The following is a 10,540-nucleotide window of genomic DNA, read 5'->3' as shown; positions in this document are numbered from 1 at the left end:
CAACCATCTCCTTCTACGCCTATCCTCCATAGCCTCAACATTAACAACTACAGCAATGCTCACGGGCTCCTGCAATTGATAGGAGACTCAGTGCCTGAGCTACAATTTGGAATCCACCTGCTTGAAGCTACGCAACAGAGGGCTCAGTTGTGAATCCTAGCTTCTACAGTCTGACGACCACCAATGAACGACACTCCAATGACCTTGAAACTCCACGTTTCACGGGCTCTAAAGCTCACGGCAGCCCATCTATCTCTTCGTATCAACAGCAGATAAGTATGGATACAAAGCCAATGCTCCAACATCTTCTGCACTGACAACGAGGACGATAGGCCTTGCACACGGCACACCTTCAACAAGCGATCTCCAGCAGCGTCAACAAGTGCCCATGCTCCAATGAGACCCAGCAGCTCGTCGACTCTCTTGGGCCAACACCGAACGTCTCCAACGAAGAGCAGCGACAACTGCTGAGCCACGCACAAACAGCAATAAGCCAACGGGCTTCCGGATCCAGAGCAATCTGCATTGCCTTCACGACAACCTCTCGTGCCTCGTCTGTTGCCAACGCATCTCCGTCGTCGACGTTCTTGCACAGCAAACCTTCAATTTCTCCTAAGGTTCTAGCATTAGGCCACGTGGCAGATAGGCTCTAATTAAAATTTATAATTAATTAAATAATTGAAATTTTATGTTCTTATTATTTAATTCTTGAATTAAAATTTAGCTAAAGTTACTTAATTTTATTTTAAACTAAATAATTTTTAAATATCTAATTAAATTATTTGGGTACTTAAAAAATTTTATTTGTTTAATTGCAGAGAATCATGGCTCCCAAATTTGCTTCCAAGGCTCCCAAGATGATTGAGAAATACCTTGAACATGGTTGGTATTTCATGGAGCGTATTTCAAAGTGTTTCTTAGTGATCACTAACGAAGCTCCAATTACAGTCATGAGGCAATAAGAAATGGTGGAGTAGTTTCAATGATAAGTATTAAAGACAATGGTTCGGTTGAGGTTGCATACAGAAGTAGGACTAAAGATGTGGTATATAAGTTATGGGAAATGGACAAGAAGTACATGAAGGCGGTACCAGATTCAGTGGAAGAATCTGCATAACTACTTGATGCCTTGAGATTATTTAGGAAAATTGGGATGGTCTGCAGAGTGTGCCAGTAGTAGTACCTACAGTTAGTGTGCTAGTAGTAGTACTTATAGTAAGTGTGGCAACAGTAATATCTATAGTAAGTGTGCCACCAATAGCAAGTGCGCCACTAGTAGCATCTCATTCTGAGGTTGTACACACTGCAAGCACCATGGTGTTAAGTACTGGTACTCCATCTCCAGCTAAAATTACAAGAGAGTGAGTGAGTCGTCCCGGCCCCTGGGATAGGATCAAGTTCCAACCAGAGCTATTCCAAGAAAGAGAGAAAAAAGAACAGCTCCACGAGCAGACCGAGTGAGTGCAAGTTATTTAGCACCAGATGAGCAGTTGGATAGTGACAGTGAGGCTATAGAGTTCAAGAGGAAGAAGATGCATTTGCTTATTTTTCTGTAAGTGTGGAAAATTTACACCTTCCTGAAGACGAGGGATATATTTGGGGATTGGTACAATTTCTCATCATCACACCACTCATTGATCGAGCTTCCTTATTCACAAATCAACAGAATCTGGATGTGCATTTTGCAGTTGTATGAAGATACCATGAATGCTAAAACACCATTTGCATGCAATGTCACTCTCCGTCCAATGAAGCTTGTGAGACTTTCAGAAGATGATCCTCAGTTGAAGGAAGTCACATTTCAAAAGATGGAGATATTCTCAAAGCCTTCGAAGAGTCTAAAGATAGTGACTTTGCTCGTGAAGTTGATCTCTAGCAGAGTAGATATGGGAATGACATCGAGAAGAGATATATGCTTGCAAAGAACAGGTTCCTTGATAGATGCAGGTTTGAGCCTATTGATGGGCAACACTTTTGTGAAGCTTTTGTAGAACCTCTCTTGAAGAGGGTTGAAAAGGAAACTTGAATCACACTAAGTATCTACAAAAGTTTCAATGGGTCATCTATTACATATGCTTATTTAATGATGACTCAAAATATATTCTTGAATCTAAAAGGTTGAATCTAGTTCCATTGACTAGGAGGAAAAACTCAACTCTTTTCGAGATCCTAAGAAAGGCAAGGGAGCTATGGATCGGATGCGGCTCTCACAAACAGTAAAGGGAAGGAGACCTACCATTGAATACAATATGAAGCGAACTTGTTTCTATTGATGCTTGAAGGGCGTAGTGAATGATACACAGTCAGGTGTGCACTGAGAAAACACGTGTGCCTTAGGATCTATGGAGCACTCTAAGGTGGATGGAACCGGTGTGGAAACATGATGAAGAGAATGCTCATGACATGTACCTCAAGTCAATTAGGTTCCAAGATAGATTAGCTTGGACTCATAAACAAAATCTTGAGTGAATGTGCATTCCTCTCTTGTACTCAACAATACATGATAGACCTCTTATATAGAGAGTGCCCTTTGAATAGTTAACACATGTGGGATCCTCTTATCTACATCTCTCCTTGTGGATATCCTCAATCCACATCTCCACATCATGTAGTCCACATCCTAGGGTGGCTACTTTAATTCTTTCCTATACCATACCTTAGCCTCTAATTCATGTGCTCATGGCACCACAACTCTCAACACCTCCCCTTGGTGCCATGATCCTTTGGCTACTGCAAGGTGGTTAGATGTGAGTTACATTCCATCACCTCCCCTTAGTGCATGCATTGCTACTTAAGGTGGTCAAGTGTGGTTTCTATATGTCAATACCTCCCCTGGGTGCTTTCATAGCTACTCTCAGGTGGTCAAGTTTGATTTACAAACGTATGGGCTGAAGGTGGCAAGGTTTTTACTTCTCAATGCTTGATGTTGATGGCATTTGTATCTTTACTCGATGTAGCTTGATGCATGACACTTTGTTCTTCCATGTGCCTTAATTCTTTATGTGTGGATGCCATGCTCTGTGCTATGGTCATCTCATGCACTTGCGCTTTTGGCATGCTTATTTCATTCATGTGTCGCTTTTCCATTTGTTGCAAAGATCTTACCATGAGCGTTTTTGCTTCAATGGCAGTGTCTAATTGCTAACAATGATTTTGATTTGATAGGCGTGTAGAGCTCAAAAAGGCGATCACTTTTCTTTTTTGGAGCGTGTCCAAATTCTTCCTGGATTACAAGTTACGCCTTGTCGAAGTTTTTTTAAAGAAGAGGGCTTTTGATGATGTGGCATAGGGGTTTATATGCTGCTTGCAGGATTGTGCTTAGAAAGGGTCTGTGCTTGGGTGGCACTGTGGTGTTCTTTTAACCCAGCTTAGTTAACCAGCCTTGTCTTGAAGGCTAACCTAGAGTAAACTCCACTCGAGTTAAAAATGACCAAACTTGCCTAACTCTAGGCACTATTAACCATTGTTTAATATTAACCACTGACTAAACCTTGTCTAACTAATGTTGGCTTAAAGTAGCTTAACTTGACCAAGGTAGCTGAACCAACCCTATCTCTTAGGTTTGGCGTCAATATTACCATGTGTCATGCAGAGCAAACCTTAGCAAGACAAAGCCTCTGAGGACTCGGCCATGGTGATGGAGGCAACGGCTATGGAGCTGATGCGAAGGGTCTATTGAGACGTCATTTGGAATCACGTAGGAGCCTACTTGAGCTTTGTTGTGGAGGCAAGTTAATAATCTGCCGTGAAGGCACTGCACTCTATCTCAGTTGGAGGTGACCTTGTTGTAGATGTGTTGCGAAACGATGGCCAAGTTCCAACAATCGAGTGGAGTAACTGGAGTTGCTGGCTGATTGACTATGCTGGTTGGCAGTATGCAGATGGAGCTTTGAGGCTTGCTTGAAGCATTGCTCTATTGAAGTCACATATGGCGCTAGCTGTGTTAGAAGCTCATTGGAGATGTGAGGCTTTAGGTGTAGAAGCTCGTGGCTAGCAGGAGGGTTGTCAGCCATTGGAGTGGAAGGCTATTGCTGTAGTTGGAGGGGCAGAATAGCATCAGACCTTGGTGTTGTGTGGGGCTGCACTGTCCCGTAAGAAGGCGTTGGTGCAATTAGGACCTGCAGATGGGTTCGAGGTACAGAGGATGTTGATGGGCTAGCTATAGATAGAGTAGGCTATTAAAGATGCCGGTGAGCACTCAAAGCATGCTGTGTGAGGTTGCTCCATTGCTCGGTGCTTATTGCAGTGGAGAGTCAAGGTCATTGGGGGGGGCTCAAGCAAGGAGCCGCTTCACTAACTTGCATGTGGCCTTGATTTGCGCAAGGAGCCATGAAGAGGCCCCGTCGAGCCAAAGTATGTGCAATCTGTATTGAGAGCAAGCACAAGCTCCCGACTGCACATGTTGTATTGATCCGTCTGCTTATGGATAGATTAAACAAGGGGCTGTGATCTTGAAATGCCTTACACTGATTCACAACGGTCTTCAAAGTAGTAGTTTCATATTTTGGGACCAGCTTAGCTTTTACCCAGCAAGGGGGGGGCCGAAATTACTTGAACCTCGCTAGTTTCAGGGATAAAAGTAGTCTCGTGGCTTGGGAAGCATCTTCTTGTTCGGACTCTCAATGGAGTCATAGCAAACTTATTCCCAACAGAGTCTCTGCCTTCCATGTTGTTGATTGCGCCTCTGAGTTGGTTGTTGAAGACTAGGAAGCTGCTTGGCTGCTGAAGGTCTTTACTTAAAGTTGATGATCACAAGACTTAGTTGGTGGTTTTAGCCACCACTAAGAGCATTAAGCTCTCTCTTTCTCTCTTGAAGATCTCTCACTGGAGAATAACCTCTCACAATAGAAATGAATGGATGGGAAACTTTCTCATAAGGAATGGACCTCTCATGAACCTAGGCGCTTAAACCTACGCTCTGATACCATGAGAAACAACAAACATTCATGCAGATGTCAAACTTGAATCCATACTCTGCCTCTTAGAAATTGTGCTTGCCTTCCCTTTGTGGTGAGGCACAAGACTCTCTGCCCCTCTTGCACTGCGGGTTCTACCAAATCTCTGCACCGACATTGCAATCGAGGAGTGTATCTCCATGTTTTGAGAAGGCCTACAACAACCTCATCCCAAACAATCGTCTGCATTGCATGCCACCTACCATAACACTAAAAGTCAAGGCAAGCCCAACTTGTGTTTCGAACTTTGCCAAAGCTATTACACAATTACTAAGCAGTACCTCGCACGGGGATATCATTCGTATCGCACACCCATTCCACGGTGTTGATATCATCCTCCATGAAGTCATCCAATGGGGTGGCCCTATGCTCCTTACCTTGGCACACATACACCATTACTTACATCATGTGGATCTACATATAAACATACATGAATAAATCAAAATATGTGTAACATATGCATCATGTGATCATGTCTTGAAAAACCCTTTCATGATTACATCACATACCTCTCTTTCCCTACACACATATTGTGGTTTCTGAGTGCACCACTTGCAAGCAAAAAAAAATCCACTTCTGGCATCCTATTTCTTCACACAGATGCCTATCCTCCCCGATCTTTACGAGAAGGACCTCCAATCCTTTTATTGTCCCTATGAATATAAGGGATGTGAACATCATTATTTATAATTATAACCTTCATTTTAGAGAACATCATCTATATATGAACAAATAGTGAATACTTTAGAAAATCCTATAAATCCCTCCCTACCATACCCTCTTTTGAGGACTATGGTAATTCAATTGATTTAAAAGGGTTTCCCTTAGCTTTAGCAATCTCGTATTTGAAGTATTGAGAAGCTCTCATGTAACAATGTATACTATATTCCTTGGATGAGTAGGAAAAGGATATTGAAAATCTCATAATTGAAGCCATTATTATTGATGATAAATTAATCTCTAATACATTATCAAATATGGGAAGGCAAGGGAGGAATTTTCAAATTATTCCCAATTCTCCAAACCTAAGTACTTTTAAGGAAATGTGGTCCCTACTGAACTCCTTCCTACATAATATGAATTAGGAAAAAGTTGTAACTCTCATATACATCTTGGAATTTACAATTTATATATTTTATATTTATAAGAATTATAATTTTAAGCCTACCATTGCATAAATCATGAAAATTTGAATATTTTTCCTTTTTACAGCTCCTCAATCTGAGCTAAGGAGCAAAAGTTATGACCCATTCTTTGTAGGCTCTCCAAGGGTATTCCGCTGGCAAAATAGTGTTAGGGCAAGCTCTTAAGACCATATTCCTCTAGTAGAATACACTCAGAGGGTCTATTAAAAAGATGCTATATATTTTTCTTAGCTCATCCTGAGGATTTGTAAAGAGGATATTTGCTCAAAATTTCATGATCCAACCAATGGTGAAAGGAAAAGAAAGGATATTTGAAAGTCATAAAATAAGTCACCATTTGGACATTATATATGTATATTATATAAAGGTATATTTATATCTATCTTTGCTCATCAATATTTCATATTTACTTACATATTCCTTGAAATAATTTAGAATTTTGTGCTCCCCAAAAAATGACTTGAGCCTATATATTTTGACCCCTCCCACTTTTTGTTCGCTCGTCGCTCGGGGGTTTTTGCTCAGAAAATGGAAACCCCTTGAATATAAGGATGCCATTGTCTACAAGCACTCAATCTGCAAGATCAAATGCGCTGCAAGCATTCTGTCCAAAACTGTTCCACCACTGAATGACATCCCCTAGTCCAAATATTGGTGATGCATTAGGGAGGCAAACCACCATGATTTTGCATGAGCTATCTGTGCCTTGATCATCTACCTCTAAACACTTCTTGTGGTTCAGCTCCTCTAGAGACTCCAATAACTAGTTGAAGTTCTCGTAATTCAACTTGTTCTGTAGCGAACTTCCTGCCTGGAATGGATTGCATATAATAACCTGCCATTTTGGTGGAATGTGCTTGATGGATGTCTCCCTATGCATAGAAATCTCACACGCAACATCAAGATGCCTCTCTCGGACTTCGTCGCTCCTAGTTGTGTTCAAGAAACTCACAGTTACAAGTGCCTCAATAGGATCTTCTTGCTTCTAGACCCTACTTACAAGTGGATTGTTCGCTCATTGTTCGTGCTCTCTTGGCAGGTCCTTCTCATTCTCTTTGCATCCACTTGATGCTTGTATGTTTGCAGTTGTGGCCACATCAATTATGGCTATAGCAGCTAATGAAAATTATGTTTTAGAATCCTATTTAGGACAATAATTAAAAAACAAAGGAGCACATCTACTTCTGTGTTTGGGTTGGTGTCTGGACGAAGTTGTACCCCCACCTGCACTAGTGGATTGAGGCCCAACTGGCAGTGGTCCCACTTGACTACTTTGTGTCGGTAATTCATCAAGTGCCTGCCTTGCTGCATCTAGGAATTCTGCCACATGAAGCTCCTCCTCACCTTGATATCTGCATTGAGATTTTTCCCCTGCAGCTCCTATTTGGGTGCTTCCAACTTGTGCAGCCAGTGGCTCCATTTTTGCAGAAGCTAATACATTGCCAATTATTTGAGGCCCTCTAAAAAAATAAAAAACAATGTCCACACGACTCTTAATCCAACTCAATTTTTGTCACAATCTTGTCTCGTACCTTTAGGTGTGGGATTGTCCAAGTCTATCGGGTTTATCTGGCCTTTCAATCTTTTTTTTTGCCCCCTTGTTCTTTCAGCCGCTTTCTTGCCCGCTCTAGTAGATGGAGGTGCCCCCGCCTTGCTTGCTTCACTTTCCTGTAGCGTAGAGTCCTTTGTAAGTACATAAAATAACCTGGAAGAGGTGCTCCCCTTCAGGGTAATCTAAGAATGGCGGGCACTTCTTGTACACTTCCTCTAGCCACTTCTGATCCAACTGGAACTCCTTATACATTGATGCATGTAGATCATGTATCAGGGCCCCATCCTCACACTCGCCTGGCAAATGGCTCACGGCTAGGTTTGCCACTTCTGTAGACATGAAACTGGCACATCCAAAAGGGCGAGCCCACTAGGTTAGTCTCTCTGCTATGAAACACAAATACATCTCACAAAAAAACGTGTGTCATGAAAGCATACCAATACACATGCCTCCAGCTTGCGAGCTTTGCGACTTCCTGGGCTATCAAGGTAGTACCGGGCTTGAAATTTTTATGGGCGTGCATGAAGAGGCACTCCGTGTTTTTGCGCTTGGTTTCTTGTGTGTGTCTGAAGAACCTATTCTCATCAGAGTCCAGCTTCATGCATTTTGGACCACAGTGTCTCCCATCTTAGCTAGGTCCTGAAAACCACACTTCCATTTGCAAAAAAGCACCCAAAACAAGTGTTCATCAATTGAGCAATGATAGCACGATTCAAAAGCAAAGTAGCCTATTCATCGTGGGTTTAGGGTGTGCTGGAGCATACGCTCAGGAATGCCCATCATGACATGCATTTCCTTGTCGTTGCTTGGAGAGCTTCCATAGACCTTACTTTATCGTCCTCGATCAACCCCGATGTTGTGAGGCTATACAACCTCTCCTCATTGATTGTCCCTGGGGGATTCATCCCCCAGTCCAGAGTGGTGATAGTCCTACAAACCGAAAGTGGTTTCAAGAAACAATCACTTCATACATAAGATTGACATCTAATCGTTGTCATTCCACATGTAATCCCCACAATTTACTTACTTGTACCATCTTGCCCCTAGTATAGGGTTAGTCAACTTCAAGAGTCCACGCGTATGCTTCAAGATCTTGTCGTTGACACTGTAGTACGATTCGCTCCATTTGTTTCAAAAGTCAGCATCCGACAACTCGCTATGGCTGTGCATGATTGGATGCAAGTGTTTGTCATACGTGTCGTGCACATGCATTCATTGCCTTGTCATCAAACATATTACGAAAACTAGAGAAGGAAAGGGAAAAGTGTCCCATTATTGATCCTTACCTTCCACATCACCTGTGCGATGATTGGAAGAGGGTTTTTGTACCAATGCACTTTCGTACCTACCTTCTTCCTATGGGCGTCCAGCCACTATTTCTGTTCAGTTGTGTTTGACAATCTTCGGTGGATTGCCACATTTGATATAGCACCCAATGCTCTGGCCTCGCAAAGGAGGTCCAAAAAAGTGGTGGTGACAATCCCCTTCTGTGCCTCTTCTGTGCTATCCCGGAGTTGAAAGCAACATATTAAATGTTCCTTCAGTAAGGGCGAGGCAAATAAAGACATAGTGTGTTTATCAAGAAATCATTGAACTCACTTGTTTGTCCTTGATAACATAGACAACAACTCTCCTTCATCTTCTGAGGGCACCTCCACTAAACGGCATTAGATGCGTATATGCCGGCGCTCGTCATTAGGAAAGGCTGGCACTCAAAAGAAAAAAAATAATTCATGAGTTGAAAACAAATGAAATGTGGCTACTAATGTTAAATCACCCAAATCAATGGACTACAATACTTACATGTCCTTATCCCGATCATCCACCCTGTGTGGCAATGATTCCCATCCCAAATATAAAATAAGGAATTCGACAAGAATGCCCACTTTGTGTTCCTAATTTCTTCCTCAAATTCTTCGTGCTTTCGGAGCCACCAGTGTGCATTCCACTCCCTTTTCACATCCTCGTCCACGTCTCTCTTTTGCATCTTTGGTGTGGTAGTGGACATGATGAAGACACCCAAACCTAGCAAGTACCCACTTGAGAAGAATGCTTCCTACATCTCTTGGGTGCGAGATGTGATCTGGCGGATAGTGGGCATTGGGAGCAATCGACACAAGGGGATTGGGGGCAGAGGGATATTTTTTTCCACCTACAAAGGATTTTTTAAAATTTAGCCCAAACATTCGTTCTCACTCTGTGCCTTGAGATTATACACCTTCAAAAGGCCGAACTACTCATAGTGAATGATTATAACTGGTCCTTGATGCACTCCTACACGATTGTCTTGTCACAGGAGGTGCTCAATTCTGTCTCTCCAAAGACACGCTCCTCGTCATCGTCCTCGAACTCCTCTCTGGCTAGTCGCTTTGGTGCACGTCGACCTCTGCCTGTGCCCCGTCGCCCCCGAGAAGAGGGTGTGCTCACACTTTCACTACGCTCGCTGGATGAACTATCCTCATTTTCCTCCTTCTCCTCTTCTTCGATTGAACTCTCTCGCATCACAAGTTTCCTCTTTCCTTTGGAATCCCACTTAGAAGTGCCGGCGGTAGCCCCAGCAGATGTTGCCAAGGCTCCATGGAGTTTCGAGGACAAGCCTCCCATCGATGATGCACCAATAAGAGTCTGCATGTCCAAGGTATCAAGCCGAATTGTCCTTCTTCATCTACCTCCCCCTTGCATTGAAGTAGCACCCGTGGGACCACGCAAACTTCCTCTTGCAGAAGTTGCACCCCTCGTCAGAGGCATGTCCTCATCATCGGGCTGGGCTATATCATCAAGTCTCTACTCACAAAAATTGGTAAAATGGGTTCAGGAAAATCCAACAAAGCCGACTCTAAGTTGATGCAAAGGAAGAAGGACATGATAGAAGAGCTCACCACTTGTTT

General features: G+C 42.8%; 1 pseudogene; it reads right to left on the bottom strand.

Annotated features, from left to right (window-relative positions):
* Positions 1 to 352: 352 nt before the first annotated feature.
* Positions 353 to 10,283, bottom strand: LOC147894450 (uncharacterized; annotated as a pseudogene).
* Between the last annotated feature and the right edge of the window lie 257 nt (positions 10,284 to 10,540).

The sequence above is a fragment of the Dipteris shenzhenensis genome, chromosome 14 (assembly GCF_047967505.1).
Source record: "Dipteris shenzhenensis isolate YYH24624 ecotype China chromosome 14, Dip_SZ_1.0, whole genome shotgun sequence".
Classification (NCBI taxonomy): domain Eukaryota; kingdom Viridiplantae; phylum Streptophyta; class Polypodiopsida; order Gleicheniales; family Dipteridaceae; genus Dipteris; species Dipteris shenzhenensis.
Note: the sequence above shows the minus strand (reverse complement) of the source record. Positions and strands in the feature narration are given on the sequence as shown.